The sequence below is a fragment of the Puma concolor genome, chromosome B2, assembly GCF_028749965.1.
Source record: "Puma concolor isolate L17-30 chromosome B2, mPumCon1.1.hap2, whole genome shotgun sequence".
NCBI classification, from domain to species: Eukaryota; Metazoa; Chordata; class Mammalia; order Carnivora; family Felidae; genus Puma; species Puma concolor.
In genome coordinates, this window is record NC_141671.1 from 96,422,283 (window position 1) to 96,436,567 (window position 14,285).

The following is a 14,285-nucleotide window of genomic DNA, read 5'->3' on the forward strand; positions in this document are numbered from 1 at the left end:
CTGGGACGTGTCTGGCCAATAACACGTTCCCCAAAGCCTCAGAAACGAGGGCGCCGGTGGGTGGCGAGATTCACGGGTTCCCCAGCCACCGGTTCTCCCCAGGGAACCCGCTCACCTCGCTCAGTGTCCACTGTTCTCCTTGACCCGAACTCCGGGGCCACGCGGGGTGTTCAGTGAGCACCGCGCCCCACCTGGCACTCCCAGCGCCCGGCCAGGGCAGGCCACACGGTGCGCCCGGCTGCCCGCAGCCTCCGCGTGAGAGCGGCGGCCCTACAGCGGGCGAGGACGAGTGTGGTGGGTTAGGGGCCCGGAGCCCCGGAAGTCCAGCGGGGAGCGGAGATGCCCAGCTCACCAAGGGCTTGCCCCGGCCAGAGCGCGGGAACCGGCACCGGAAGGGGCTCGCGCGCCAGGGGACGCTGGCTCTGCCAGACCCATGTTGCAGCAGCTGGCACCTGAGGGTCTGTGGCCGTGAACCCCAGACGGGGGAGAAGGGCCGTTTCCGAGACCAGGGAACCCCACGATGGCCCGGCCAGGGAGAGGGCGGGGCTCCCGGCGGCCAGGCTGGAAAACCCGAGCGCCGCGGGGGCTGACAAAGTTGCTCCCAGTGGAGCAGGGATCCAACTTTCGCTTCCCGATTTAGCCCCGGGAGCTCGAGGCTGCAAATATCCGGGCGCGCGGGGGGAGTCGGCGGCAGCTACGCCTCCCGCTCCTTACCTGGCTCGTCCCTGGCACCGAACCTGGGCGGCGCTGGCCAAAGTTTGGGGCGACAGCGGCAGGGCGCGGGGGACGGCGACGCGGCGGCTCGACGGGCGCCCGAGGCGACAGCCTCGGCAGATCGCGGGTCCGGAGCCTCCTTGGCCGGTGCCGGGTCCCCGCGCCGGCAGCGGCTTTGACTAAAATAGGCATCGCGACGGTGGCTGCCCGGGCTGGGGCCGCACCGCGCACGCGCCCGCCGCCCCGGCGCCCCCCGGCGGGCGGAGCCCGGGGCCTCGGCCCGACTTCCCGCCGGGCTGCTCCAGTTCCACCGCCGTGTCTGCACCGCCGTGCTCAGTTTGAAACACCCGCTTATTTCTTTCCCCGTTTCCTCTCTACTTCTCGATTCTGTCCTTGTTTGGGCATCACTGTGGAGGGGGGCGGGGGGCGGGCAGCATCTTAGGACCAGCGGCGTTGGTGGCTCTTCTCCTTGGGGATAACTCGTGAACTCGAGCAGTAGGATCCCAGCAGGGAGAGAAATCAGGATAAAAATGAGAACTAGAATTTCATTCCCATCCAGGTCGAACGACCCACACGCATAACTCCTTTCTGGGACGCTCGCTCGCATCTCAGCACCAGCAGGAAGGGCCGGGAGAGCGCGCAACTCCGCGTCTGAGCCTCGCGGTGGAGGCTGGCGGGTTGGCTCACACGGACGCAGGACACCGCCCTCCGGGAAGCGGGTCGGAGCAAGCCAGCCTTATTGCTGCGGGGACCACGCGGGAGAGACTTTTGACACAAGCCACGTTTGGTTTCAAAGAAAAGAGGGTACTTACCCGAAATTTGCCCTCCCATGGCGGTGCAGGGCCCTCCGCTCAAAGCGGAGCTCCACCCGAATTTGACAAGTGAAGTTGGTAGACTTGGGACCATAAACTGGAAAACAAGATATGAAAGTATGCTCCAATCAATCTTTACTGTTCATAGAGGACAACCATTTGGGGTAAGAAATGCAGGGCAAATTAATGAAGAGTTGGCATGGGGGAGGGGGTGGAAGACAAAAGAGGACCGTTAGGTGGACCTTCAGTTTCCACCCCAAGTGTCCCATGTTGGGACAGAATTTGTGCCGATTATTAGAGTAGGAGGCCGTTCATGCGTGCCAGACATGATCTAAATATGAAAAAGAACACAGGTACATTATAAGGTAAGTACCTGGAGGTTCACACTTGCCAAATCTCTCCAGTGACGAGGCAGGGCAACATAGTGTCCAAGAACGTGGGGCCCAGTGCTGGACAGGCTGGGTTTGAAACCTGCCTCTACCACCAGCTGGCTGTGTGATCTTGGAAAGTTGCTTAACTTTTCTGTGCTTCAGTTTCCTTTTTTTGCACCATGGGGATGGTGATGACAGTGATGATTGCACCTGTATCTCATCGGGGGCTTTGAGGACTAAATGACTTAATATATGTAGAAAGCTCAGAATGGTATGTGGTACACAGTGAGTTCTACCTATATGAATATACATTATACTGATAAAGCTCCTCTAACAGGTCTGAAATTTGTTATAACTATACAAGATTAATTTTCAAGGCTACTTCCTCAGAGTCTGTTTCTTTCTAGATGCTCTGCCAGCCATTTCATAGCTACGACTGAATACATTTTAAGGTGTAGATACAATAATAATTGTGCACAAAGATTCTGCATGGATATGCATTGGAGGATGGCTTATAATAAAGAACACTGGGAATAACCTAAACTCTAATCATATGGAACTAAATTATAGAACATCCAAACAATCTTGTTCTCCGCAGCCTAATAATAATAATAATAATAATAATAATAATAATAATAATAATTTGCAGAGGGGTGACTGGCTGCCTCAGTCAGTAGAGCCTGAAATTCTTGATCTTGAGATCATGAGTTTGAGCCCCATGTTGGGTATGGAGACTACTTAAAAATGTTTTGTAGAAATATTAGAAATATAATAATGTCAACTAGTTATATAGAACAGAGGTTGGCAAACTGTGGTCTAAATGCCCAGCCCACTGTCCAGTTTTGTACAGCCCATGAGCTAAAATGGCTTTTACATTTTTAACAGTCGAGGCAAAATTAAAAGAAAAATATATCATGATGTGTGAAAATTATGTGGAATTCAAAGTCAGTGTCCGTAGAGTTTAATCGGAAACCAGCCATCCTCATTCATTTATGGCTGCTTTTGTGCTACAAAGGCAGCATTAAGGAGTTGTAACAGAAACTATATGACTCTGCAAAGCCTAAAATAGTTACTTTCTATTTCTTTATTGAAAGACCTTACTATTCTCTCTTGATAAAGAGCATACTTTTGTGCCAGGCACTGTTATAAGTGGTTTGGGTATATTAAGCCATTGTATCCTCATAATGGACCCTCTGAAGAAATAGTTGCTATTATGATCTCCATTTTATAGATGGGAAACTGAGGTTAACAGAGAGGCAGAGTGGTTTGCACAGGGTCACACAGCTAAGGAGAAGCTGAGCCAGGATATGAACCAGGCAGACTAGTTCCAGAGCAATCACACTTTTGTTCAATAGCTACAAGTTTCTGCCACCTTCTATATCTAGCTACACTGCTTCCCATGGAAAGATGTTAGATAGAAAAAGGCTAAGTTACAAGAGTATGTAGAATATTACAAGGCATCTGTGATGATAAACCCTAAAATACTTTCATTCCTTACCTCACAGTAGTGAGGTTGTAAGTGATTTTTCATTGTTTTCTCCTTTCTTCCCTTCCTTCCTCTCTCCTCTTCTTCTTCCAACTCCTCCCACTCCTCCTCCTGCTTCTCCTTCTGCTAAATTTTCCTCAATGACTATTATATGGTACTTTTATAATACTTTAAAAACATATTTATTAAAATAGTAGAGCCCATGTTCTGCCTTTTTCAGATGGGAAGGCCAGACTCCGGGTATGGTTATGGAGTCATCTGCTATAGGGCACACTCATTCCTTACCTTGCACAATAAAATGCCTGTAAGGCATTTAGATCATATAAATATTGTATATTTTTATGAAAAGAGTGGTGGATTCAAAATCATAAGACTTGAGAACTGGCATTTGGTAGAGTCTGTGTGTTTTCTGAGTATGTGTTCCACAGAAAGAGGAGACTGAACGAAACCTAAGACCCTCACTATAACCCATCTAAAGATTAAAACATGATTTTATATTTGTTTCTTTAAAAATTTTTCAATGTTTATTTTTGAGAGAGATAGAGAGCACAAGCAGGGGAGGTACAGAGAGGGAGACAAAGAATCCGAAGCAGGCTCCAGGCTCTTAGCTGTCAGCACAGAGCCCCATGCAGGGCTTGAACTCATGAACAGTGAGAGCATGACCTCAGCCAAAGTCGGCTGCTTAACCGACTGAGCCACCCAGGTGCCCCTGTATGTAAGTTTCTTATCACTAACATATGAATACTAGTTCTATAGAATTTAAAATAAGAATTCTAGGCACAAAAGTTGGTTTGGGGAATGCCTTTTAGGCTCCCTGGTGTCTTCATGCTGTGGAGAAAGGTCAGATTGAAAGATTCTGAGCACTATTTGAAAACTGATATGATGCAAGGAAGTAACTTGCACAGAAGTATAGAAGGAAAAGCACACAAGGCGTAAGTATATGTATATGTATACTGTCTCCTCTGCCAAAACTCTGGCTAACACAGCTTAAATTGACATAATTGTTTCTCCCTTTATTTCTCTATGGGCATCCTAGTCTGCTTTTACTATTTGGACAAAGCCTCGATGAGATATCAAAATTCAGACAGAATAGGTTTTGTGAAAATAAAACAAGACCTGAGGGAGTCACTGGTTTTAGAAGTGCATAGCCTTATCTTTCATATCCATGTCTGCCATGGTTGACATCAGTGTAGACTTTCTTATTGTATGGAGACCATTGCTCCTTCTGTCAGGTCTCGAGGCAGACAGTTCTGATCAAACATGGATTATTAAACAAAAACTCAATTATATTCTTTCTATACCTAAGTTCCTCTCATTAAATGTTGCATTAACCTTTTCATTGATCAGTTTGACAACCAATCTGATTGACTTTTAAAATTTATTTCTTTAAAAAAATTAATAAAAAACTTTTAATAATTAATAGACTTTGTTTTGTTAGAGCAGTTTTAGTTTTACAGGTGATTGAGCAGGTGGTATAGAAATTTTCTATATATCCCTTTCTCCCTTGCTCACAGTTTCTCCTGTTATTAACATCTTGCATTAGTGTGATACATTTGTCACAATTAGAGAACCAATATTGATACATCACTATTAACAAACTTTACATTACGATTGTTGTATAGTCCTGCGGGTTTTGCCAAGTGTATGATATCATGTATCCATCTGTGACATGATAAGAAATATGTATTTGGGGTTTTTTTCCTAGTTCCTCATACAAAGCTTCTAAAACCCTTATATGTAAAATCCTGAGACCTAGGGGTTTTAGGGGCATCTTTTGTTCTAATGTTTAGTCTTTGACCCTCAATTCCTGACATAGAACTTCTGAAACCTTTGTGATTTCCTGAGGGATGGGGATGATAAGACCATCGTATACAGAGCTCCTAGATCCCTTGGAATATCCCGGGTGAGAGGAGCATCTTTTGTTCTAATGAAATGACTCTGGGTAGACTCCTGCATAGCTTCTGGATGGGACCTAGTCACCAGCAAGACCCAAGCCATGATTAAAAGCTTAGAACTTCAACCCCACCCTCCATCCCCTGGGAAAGGGAGAGGGACTGGAGACTGAATGAATGATTGATCTTGCCTACATGATGAAGCCTCCATAAAAAATCCCTAAACTAAGGTGTTTGGAGAACTTCCAGGTTGGTGAGCACATCCACATACTGGAAGGGTGATGTACCATAATGCCACAGGGACAAAAGCTCCTGCACTCAGGAACTTTCTGGACCTTACCCTGTATAAGTCCTCATCTGGTTGTTCATTTATATATTTTATTATATCCTTTATAATATACCAGTAAATGTGTTTCCCTGCATTCTGTGAGTCATTATAGCAGATTATCAAACTTGAGGACAAGGTCATGGGAACCCCAATTTATAGCCACACCAAATAGATTTGTGACCCTGGGGTTCACTGCTTGTGATTGGCATCTGGAATAAAGAGAAATTCTTGTGGAACTGAGACCTTAACCTGTGGGAACTGCACTAACTCTGGGTAGTCAGTGTTAGAATTGAATTGTAGGACACCCTTTTGATGTCTAGAGAGTTGGAGAAATGGTTGGTGTGGGGAACACCCATCCCCCACCCCCCCACACTTGGTGTCTAGTGTTGAGTAGAAGAAATAGACTTTCCTTTAGTAATGTCATGAACCCACCATTACAGTATCATACCAAATAGTTTCACTGCTCTCCTGTGCTCTAACCATTCATTGCTCTCTTTCCTCTCCTCCCTAACTCCTGGCAAACTTTGGTATTCTTTACTGTCTCTATAGTTTTGCCTTTTCCAAAATGCCATATAGCTGGCATCATACAGAATATTGACTTTTCAGACTGGCTTCTTTCACTAAGATATATGCATTTAAGGTTCCTCCATGTTTTTTTTTAAACTCTTAATAGCTCATTTTTAAAGTCACTGAATAATATTCCACAGGATGGATGTACCACAGTTTATCCATTTACCATTTTATGAGTATATGGTTTCTTTCAGATTTTGGCAATTATGAATAAGTCAGGGCACCTGGGTGGCTCAGTGGATCAAGTGTCTGACTTTTGATTTCGGTTCAGGTCATGATCTCATGGTTCATGAGTTCAAGCCCAGCATTGGGCTCTGCACTGACAGTGTGGAGCCTGCTTGGGATTCTGTCTCTCCCTCTGTCTCTGCCCTTCCCCTGCTCATGCTCACTCGCTCTCTAAATAAATAAATAAATAAACTTAAAAACATTTTAAATTATCAATAAGTCTGCTATAAACATTTGTGTGCAGGTTTTTGAGTGGACAAGTTTACAACTCATTTTGGTAGATTTCAAGGAGTGCAATTGCTAGATTGCATAGTAAGACTATGTTAGCTTTATATGAAATTGCCAAACTGCCTTCCAAAGTTGCTGTGCCATTTTCCATTCCCACCAGCAATGAGTGAGAGATCTTGCTGTTTCACATTCTTGCTAGCATTTGGTATTATCACAGTTTTTTATTTTAGTCATTTTAATGGGTTTTTTTTTTTTTTTTTTTACTTTTTAAACTGACTCAGTTGATTAATTTGTTCAAAATTAATAACCAAACCGGTTATGCACTGAACAGGTGTTTTATATCCTGGCTAAATACAAAACAAAAAAACATGTCAAAGCGAAGGGATATGATCTTTCATAATATTGTTGCATTGTTGCATGCCAAAGCTCACAGTCTTAAGAAATGGTTTAAACAGTGTCTAAGTATTTCTAAATTCATGGAGAAGCTCCATAAAAAGAAGTTGGATCACATTTGATTCATCAAAAAATGAGCTTTTACCCCAAAGGTAAAACTACTAAATGAAAAGTAACCCAGAACTTTAAGAAGACAGTGAATTGTGAAGGCAGTCAAAAGCGGTGGGGGCAGGGATTGGAATTTTGGAACCAGCAGCTGGATTCGAACCATGGTTTTATATTTAATAAGCTGGGTGAATTCAAATCATTTATTAAACTTTTCTGAGCCTCAATACTTGCCTATAAACCCAGGAAAATGATTCTTAGTTGACAGGAATATCTTGACCTTTAGAGACCATGTTTTTGAAAAATGTCTGACATCAAGTTTTTGCTGGCTTAATTGTACATTTTTTCCTATCCCCCTGATAGTGCTCTGCACATGGAACAGGTTCAGTAAAAATTATTAGAATTTCAATCATCGAAATTCCCTAGCCTGATGAAATAATTGAAATATCCCATGAACACATGAAATAGCTAAGAGGTAGTTTTATATTTTTGCCTGTTTTAAGTAGATGGAATATAGCACACATACAAGACTGATGTTTCAAACAAAATTTGTAAACTGCAAGACTTTGGCACCTGCTAAAATTGCCAGTGGTTTGGGGTTTCCCTGGAGTAGCCAGAAATGAGATATTGGCTTCAAAAGCAAACTCATGAAATATGCAGTAGTATAGATTCTAGAAACCGGGCACTTGGCAGAGCTAAGTTACAGTAATTTACCATCGTGGGGTTGGCAGAAACATGCATACAGTGACTGTAATGTCAAAAACTAGAGGCCTGACATTCCTTCTGTCTATTCTTCCTCACGTCACTTTCCTTTTCTACTAGAAGAGTTGCATTTGTGAATTATTTGCTTTAAATATTAACAGCAACAAGTAAAGGCCCTAGATGAAACATGTCATAGGATTTCCTAATCTTTTGGGAAGTTATTTCAAAGAGAATGAATTTATTATAAGGAGCTAAGTGTAACAGAATCATAGTTTTTTAAAAAGTGTGAAAAAATGATCAGAGAAGTAGTTCTGAATTCACAATCGATTCCCAAAGAAACCTCAAACCGGGCCCAGGTTGGCTTCTGAAAACAAAACTAGGCTTTGGGCCTGGGCAGATACCCCAGAAGAGCAGTTTCAGAAGACTGGTTCCAACCACCGTGACGACCGCTCTTGTGTTTTGTTCTTTCCCTTTTGGGACTTTCTAGAAATTCACAGACCATTGAACCTTGTCTCTGAATTCCCAGTTCAGCACCTCTACTTTTAGAGAAGAGAAACACAACTCTGAAGAGGACACTTTGAAAGGTACTGGTTTTTGTGGTGTGTAAATAACTTCTTTATGAGAGGCATTTGGTGGTTATAAAGGAAAAGTTGCTAATGATAGAAAAATAGTTTCTGGGGGTGCCTGGGCGGCTCACTCGGTTAAGCGTCTGACTTCAGCTCAGGTCATGATCTCATGGTTCATGAGTTCAAGCCCCACTTCGGCTCTGTGCTGACACCTCAGAGCCTGGAGCCTGCTTTGGAGTCTGTGTCTCCCTCTCTCTCTGCCCCTCCCCTGCTCACGCTCTGTCTCTCAAAAATAAATAAATGTTAAAAAAAAAAAAACCTTAAAAAAATAACTTCTGGCAACTCTTGATAACAATGTCATTCGTGGTATAGGTAAGATTTTGATGGACAGTGAAGCCATGCCTGACTTTTAATCTATATCTGGTGAAAGTGGAACTTCAGTCATAGAGTTTCTACTGCGCAGTATCATTCTGTTATGTGATTAATCCTCAAAAAGGGCTAGTTTTGGAGGCAAATGTGAGGTCCAATAATAGCCAGCCTGGTAATTGACATCAGCTAGAAACAAAACCCAGAGCAACACATTATGAAGATGGAATAATAAAATAAAGTTGGGAATAATGACCGTGCCATCCGGCATTAATTGATGTGCAAAAGCACTCAGAGTTCTCGGGAGAAAAGAATCATATAAATGCAAATTATTATTATTACTACTACTTAAATTGTTGTCATCAATTCATGAAAATAAGACACTTCCTGAGTTTCATGCATATATAAAACCTAATAAAATATTTGTGAGCCCACTACCAGCAGTTTTTATCATTTGGCATAAAAAATGGTAAACAACATGAAATATATGTTTAGTCCAAGATCAAAGATATTCGGTACAATCTAGAACCACACGAAATGATTACGATGGTATTTGACTTGAAATCTACAGAGACCCTCACACACTTCCATGGGAGAAAAGGTTGTGCTTTGACAAGGTAAGGATTTTAGAGTCACTGTGCCTCTGAAGTATGGGAAGGATAGAAATACTTTGGATAAGCACATTTTGGTTATCAGAACACCAATTTGGTTTACACACCATGTACAAAACTATTCTTATGCGGTTGTAATGCATGCCACCACAAAGGGATTTCTTAATATTTTTTTTACATCAACGGCACTGTTTCAAGCTCTCTGAAGGGAAGTATAATGAATATATTATAAGCTCAGAAAATGGCATCTAAAAGCAACAAAGCATCTCAAAGTGACTCAGGAAATCTTGCAGATTACTTCATATAACTGTTTGAATCAACAAATAAAACTCCAGTACCTAGAAAATTTATGTTGAATAAGGAAAAAAATCTAGTAGAAAATATTGCTATTAATGACCATTAGAAGATGCCATATGATGAAATCATTAAAAATGCCTTGGAATTTGGTACTTACATTATTAATGATTAATGTGTGGGTATGTGATTCTCATGTGTTTCAAAGTGAAATTACAGAAACGTTATTCTGCAGAGCAGTTAGTCTCTATCTCTGTTATGGCTTTTGTTGCTTGCTATCTTTTGCCTATCTATGTACAAGTCATTTCTTCTTCTAAGTTGTAAATTTCTGGAGGGTACGAAGTGTGTCTGATTAATCTTTCACATCTCCATGGTACTCAGCACGTGATTTCCATTACTTGGAACTCAGTAATTATTGGTTGATGGAATAATTGAGTGCATTTGTTTCAAGTACTATTATTCTCCAATAGAGGAAAGACTAAATATTTAAAAATGTTGATATTTGGAGCACTTGGATGGCTCAGTTGGTTAAGGCGTCCAACTTCAGCATGGGTCATGATCTCGTGGTTTGTGAGTTTGAGCCCCACATCAGGCTCTGTGCTGACAATTCAGAGCCTGGAGCCTGCTTCAGATTCTGTTTTCCTTTCTCTGCCCCTCTCCTGCTTGTGCTCTTTCTCTCTCTCAAAAATAAACATTAAAATTTTATTAATTTTGTTTCATAACTTAAGGTATTATGAATGGGGAAAATAACAGAAGAAATATATACCAATATGTTAATAGATGTTGTGTTGGAGTCGTGGAATTATTGTCTTTTTTTCCCATTCCAATTTATTTATAATATGGTCACATTATTTTTCTAATAAGAGGCATAAATAACCACAAAATGACGCTTAATGTTCTACTAGACTAGATCACTTTATTAGAATTATGGTGACCTCTCTGCCATAATAATGACACTTCATTCCCCTGCCCACCCTCATACTCCCCCCTCCACCACCTTCCTCTCCTCCGCCTTCCCGTCTAGCTGCTTTATGATGGAACAGGAACAAGTTGGAAAAGATAGGTTTGGAAGGAGGGAAAGAGATGGTGGCTTAACCCTGAGATGTATTCATTCATTCATTTAGAAACACTGAATGGTTTAATGGTGAAAATTGCCTGGGGTCAGGGTGCAGTGGAGGAAGAAGGCAGAGACATCAATGTCAGAGGCAGGGGCAGGACCAGCCATACTCTTGGGGCCATCAGCCCAGAGTCCTAGAGACCAAGGGGCCAAACAACATTGCAGTCCGTCCAGAGAGGACTCAGAAGGCAGAGAGAGGCTAAACATGCTCCTGCTCTGCCGGGGTGCCTTGTAAACTTGCTTCTGCACCTAGAGCAAGGAGAGAAGCAGAAAGGCCGATGGAATTATTTTAAATGACTGTTTAAAATGGGAAGAAACTACTTTTAAGGGTCAGGATCAAGAATTTTCTGCCATCATGGGGAAGACGGTATGAGAACAGGATGAAGTCAATAACAGGCTAAAAGAAAGGTGTGTTGGGGCTCTTGGGTGGCTCAGTTGGTTGAGCGTCTGACTTTGGCTCAGGTCATGATCTCACCGTTCATGAGTTCAAGCCCTGCATGGGACTCCGTGCTGACAGGTCAGAGACTGGAGCCTGCTTAGGATTCTGTGTCTCCTTCTCTCTACCCTTCCTCTGCTGGCTCTCGGTCTCTCTCTCAAAAATATATAAACATTAAAAAAATAAATAAATAAAATAAAGGTATGTTTTGCACATGTCTGATCAATGTTTTCTCATTTTATATCTGCTGCATATTTTATTCATTAAAAATAATTTAATGAACACTTAATGGTTTTTGCACAGGAAAAGTATAATTAGAATAAAAGTTTGGAAACTGGCTTCAAGAGTGGTTAGAGGAGCTCAAACTATACAAACTCTGTTTTTGAGAAACGTGAAATACAAAAACTGTTATTTTATTTAATGGAATTACTCTCAGGGGACACAATAATCCTTTGCATGTTTCTAACACCAAGAGTCTCTAAGCTAAATCAGCTTGCAGATTTTCAACCCATAGAGTGATCTTGGAACCTGAAAACTAATAACCGTGCATGGCTCAAACTCCCTTCAACAATATCAGCGGGAAGAATGTGGCTTTGAAATCATGTAAAGATATGATAGTTCTGTATCATGCAGAAAAAAAATGACATGTAGGAAAAAATGATATTATCACAGGTCTTTAATTTTATTTCTTGAGAAAACTGTTGATGGCACTGCATAGTTGAAGTCCAGTTGGCACGGGGAGTCAGTGTTAAAATTCAGATATGGATTCAGGGACAGATGCAATTACTTTCCCTCTACTCAACAAATATTTACAAAGCAACCACCATGTGCAGGCATGGTTCCTAAACAGATATAGACCAGTGGGGGAGTTTGTAAAGAAAATTCTTTTTTCTCAGAAAAATAGATATTGTGCTCATCCATTGGCTAAACTTTTATCTCAGATGAACCAATTTATAGCCCATAGTTATACCCTGTTCTTCAGAAACGTCCACCAGAAAATATCTTTTGTATCTTGGGGACCATACTGGCTACTATTTGAAGATGCTTCATTTTACAGAGTTTCACTGTACATAAAGTTTTATTCCATCTTAGAAAAGAGAGAGTGAAACAGCACTACAAGGGGACACTAAATGAATTTACCTGTAAGTTGGGGAGCTGGTGCATCAAGCCCTCTCAGTAAATTTCTGGTGAGATCTCAAATGAGACGTGGAAATATCTGAAGTGATATTGGACAGATTCAAAATTGCAAGGAATGTATTTTAAACTGCATCAAAGAATGTTGGCCATGCTCTTTCATTACATAAACATATAGCCATTTTAATAGAGTTATATTTAATTACACATTTTACTTGTAAACCACACTTAGCTCAAGGTAGTTGCTGATGTTTCTGAAGAAGAAAGGTTCATGTTTAGGTAACATTCCCTGGACTATCACCAACAAATACAGCAGATGTGTAACTAGCATTTTGGCTTTGACTTTTCTTTCAGTTCAGATTGGGGGCATTTTAGTTGTCTTCAAATCACTCAGCGCCATTGGTCAGTGTAGCATGACAAATGCAAGGACACTGATTTGGAAGAACTGGCTTAAGTTGAGTGTCACCATTTACTGTGATTCAGCCTCTCTGCTCTTTTTCCGTAAAGTGGGATTCTCCCAAGAAACAAGCAAATGGAATCATATGTAGGCATGCTGTGTAAACTATGAAGTGTTAAACCAATGTAAGATATTGTTTTGTAATTGTATAATTTGGGAGATAATTTTATATTTAATGAAAGTGGCAATCACAAGTTAGAGGGTTCAAAATATCTTGTGTTATATCAAGTGGAGCTAAAATCCTACCATAAAATTATGTAAAAACAAATAGTTTTGGAATCCAATAAATAAAATTACATTTATTAAGATCACTAATGGCTGAATTGAAATAGAGTAATGGGAAAAATTACACTTCAAGACACAAATGATCAGTTCTTCAGGGAGGAAAAAAACTCCCTGTCAATCTTTAATTGCTAGCAGATTTTAAAACTAGTCAAATTTAGCATAATAATAAAGCTTCAAATTACGTTGAAACCATGCTGATGTTATATGCAAATGCACAATCCAGCATTAGAATGATGGTAATACTCACAGTGAGATGACTGTAGGAGCTAAAGTAATATTTTGGTCTTGCCACATCTTTTCATTATTGTAAGATTTTTTTGAACCTGAAATAATATGCAGTTCTTCAAATTAAACCTATATTTTATTATCTATAGGATACTGGTGTTTATTTGTAATTTTTATTGTTATATACATATTGAAATTTTGGTAGAATGAATAAAAATAATGGAATTGGGCCCACTGATGGCCCACAGTTTAGTAAGCTGTCATTTCCTAAAAAATACTAATTTGGGAACACCATTTCAGAAAGATAATTTCTTCTATAACCATATGTAGTATAACAGTGTGGAACCCAGTTGGTACAATCCAATACCACATGTATATTTATGCCCTTGGTCAAACCAGGAGTCTCAAGTATATGATGTATAATGTATTTCTCTTATAATTTGTACTGTCTGCTTGGTATGTTTTTCTTATGGCTCTTGCCAGCTTAGCTGGGGGATTCCACTTCGTAACTATTCTGTCAAATCAATTCTGTCCTTCTGCTTCTGTGCAGTGTAACAAAATGACATCCAGAGCTTATCCAGATGAGCAGAGAGTAACTGAATTGCCTTCTGCTCCTTTGTTGAAGAAGAGAGAAAATTCTTCAACCAGTAAGTGCTGAGAGCGCATCATACTATGCTTTATGGTAGATTAATTACAGCACCATGAGTTCCTAGGGGGTGCAGAGTCCGGGGCAAATCATATGGGTGCTTTTTGTACAGAGGTCAAATCAAGTTCAGACGAGGAGCTCTCGGGGATAATGAGAAGCCTCCAAATATCCGGTTGAAGTGAAGGCTGTACAAACTGGGAACTTTTTGGCGACTGAGATGAAGGTGTTCGTGGGCTCATTTTAAGCCACTTCTTTACCCCCTCAGGCTACTTCTCAGGGTCCTTCCTGACCACAAAATTTAGGACAGAAAATCCCAGCCACC

The 14,285-nt window shown here is 41.3% G+C and overlaps 1 protein-coding gene across 3 annotated transcripts in view; it reads right to left on the reverse strand.

The window, feature by feature from the left end:
* Positions 1-1,551, reverse strand: part of POPDC1 (popeye domain cAMP effector 1) — a 37,942-nt gene extending 36,391 nt beyond the window's left edge. The window contains exon 1 of one of the 3 annotated variants that reach the window (XM_086707510.1): positions 1,527-1,551. The gene's annotated coding sequence lies outside the window, so the exon portion shown is untranslated. Of the gene's footprint in view, positions 1-115; positions 654-714; positions 881-1,526 lie in introns of those variants that run through there. The other 2 variants (XM_086707508.1, XM_086707509.1) reach the window with 2 other exon arrangements.
* Positions 1,552-14,285: the final 12,734 nt, after the last annotated feature.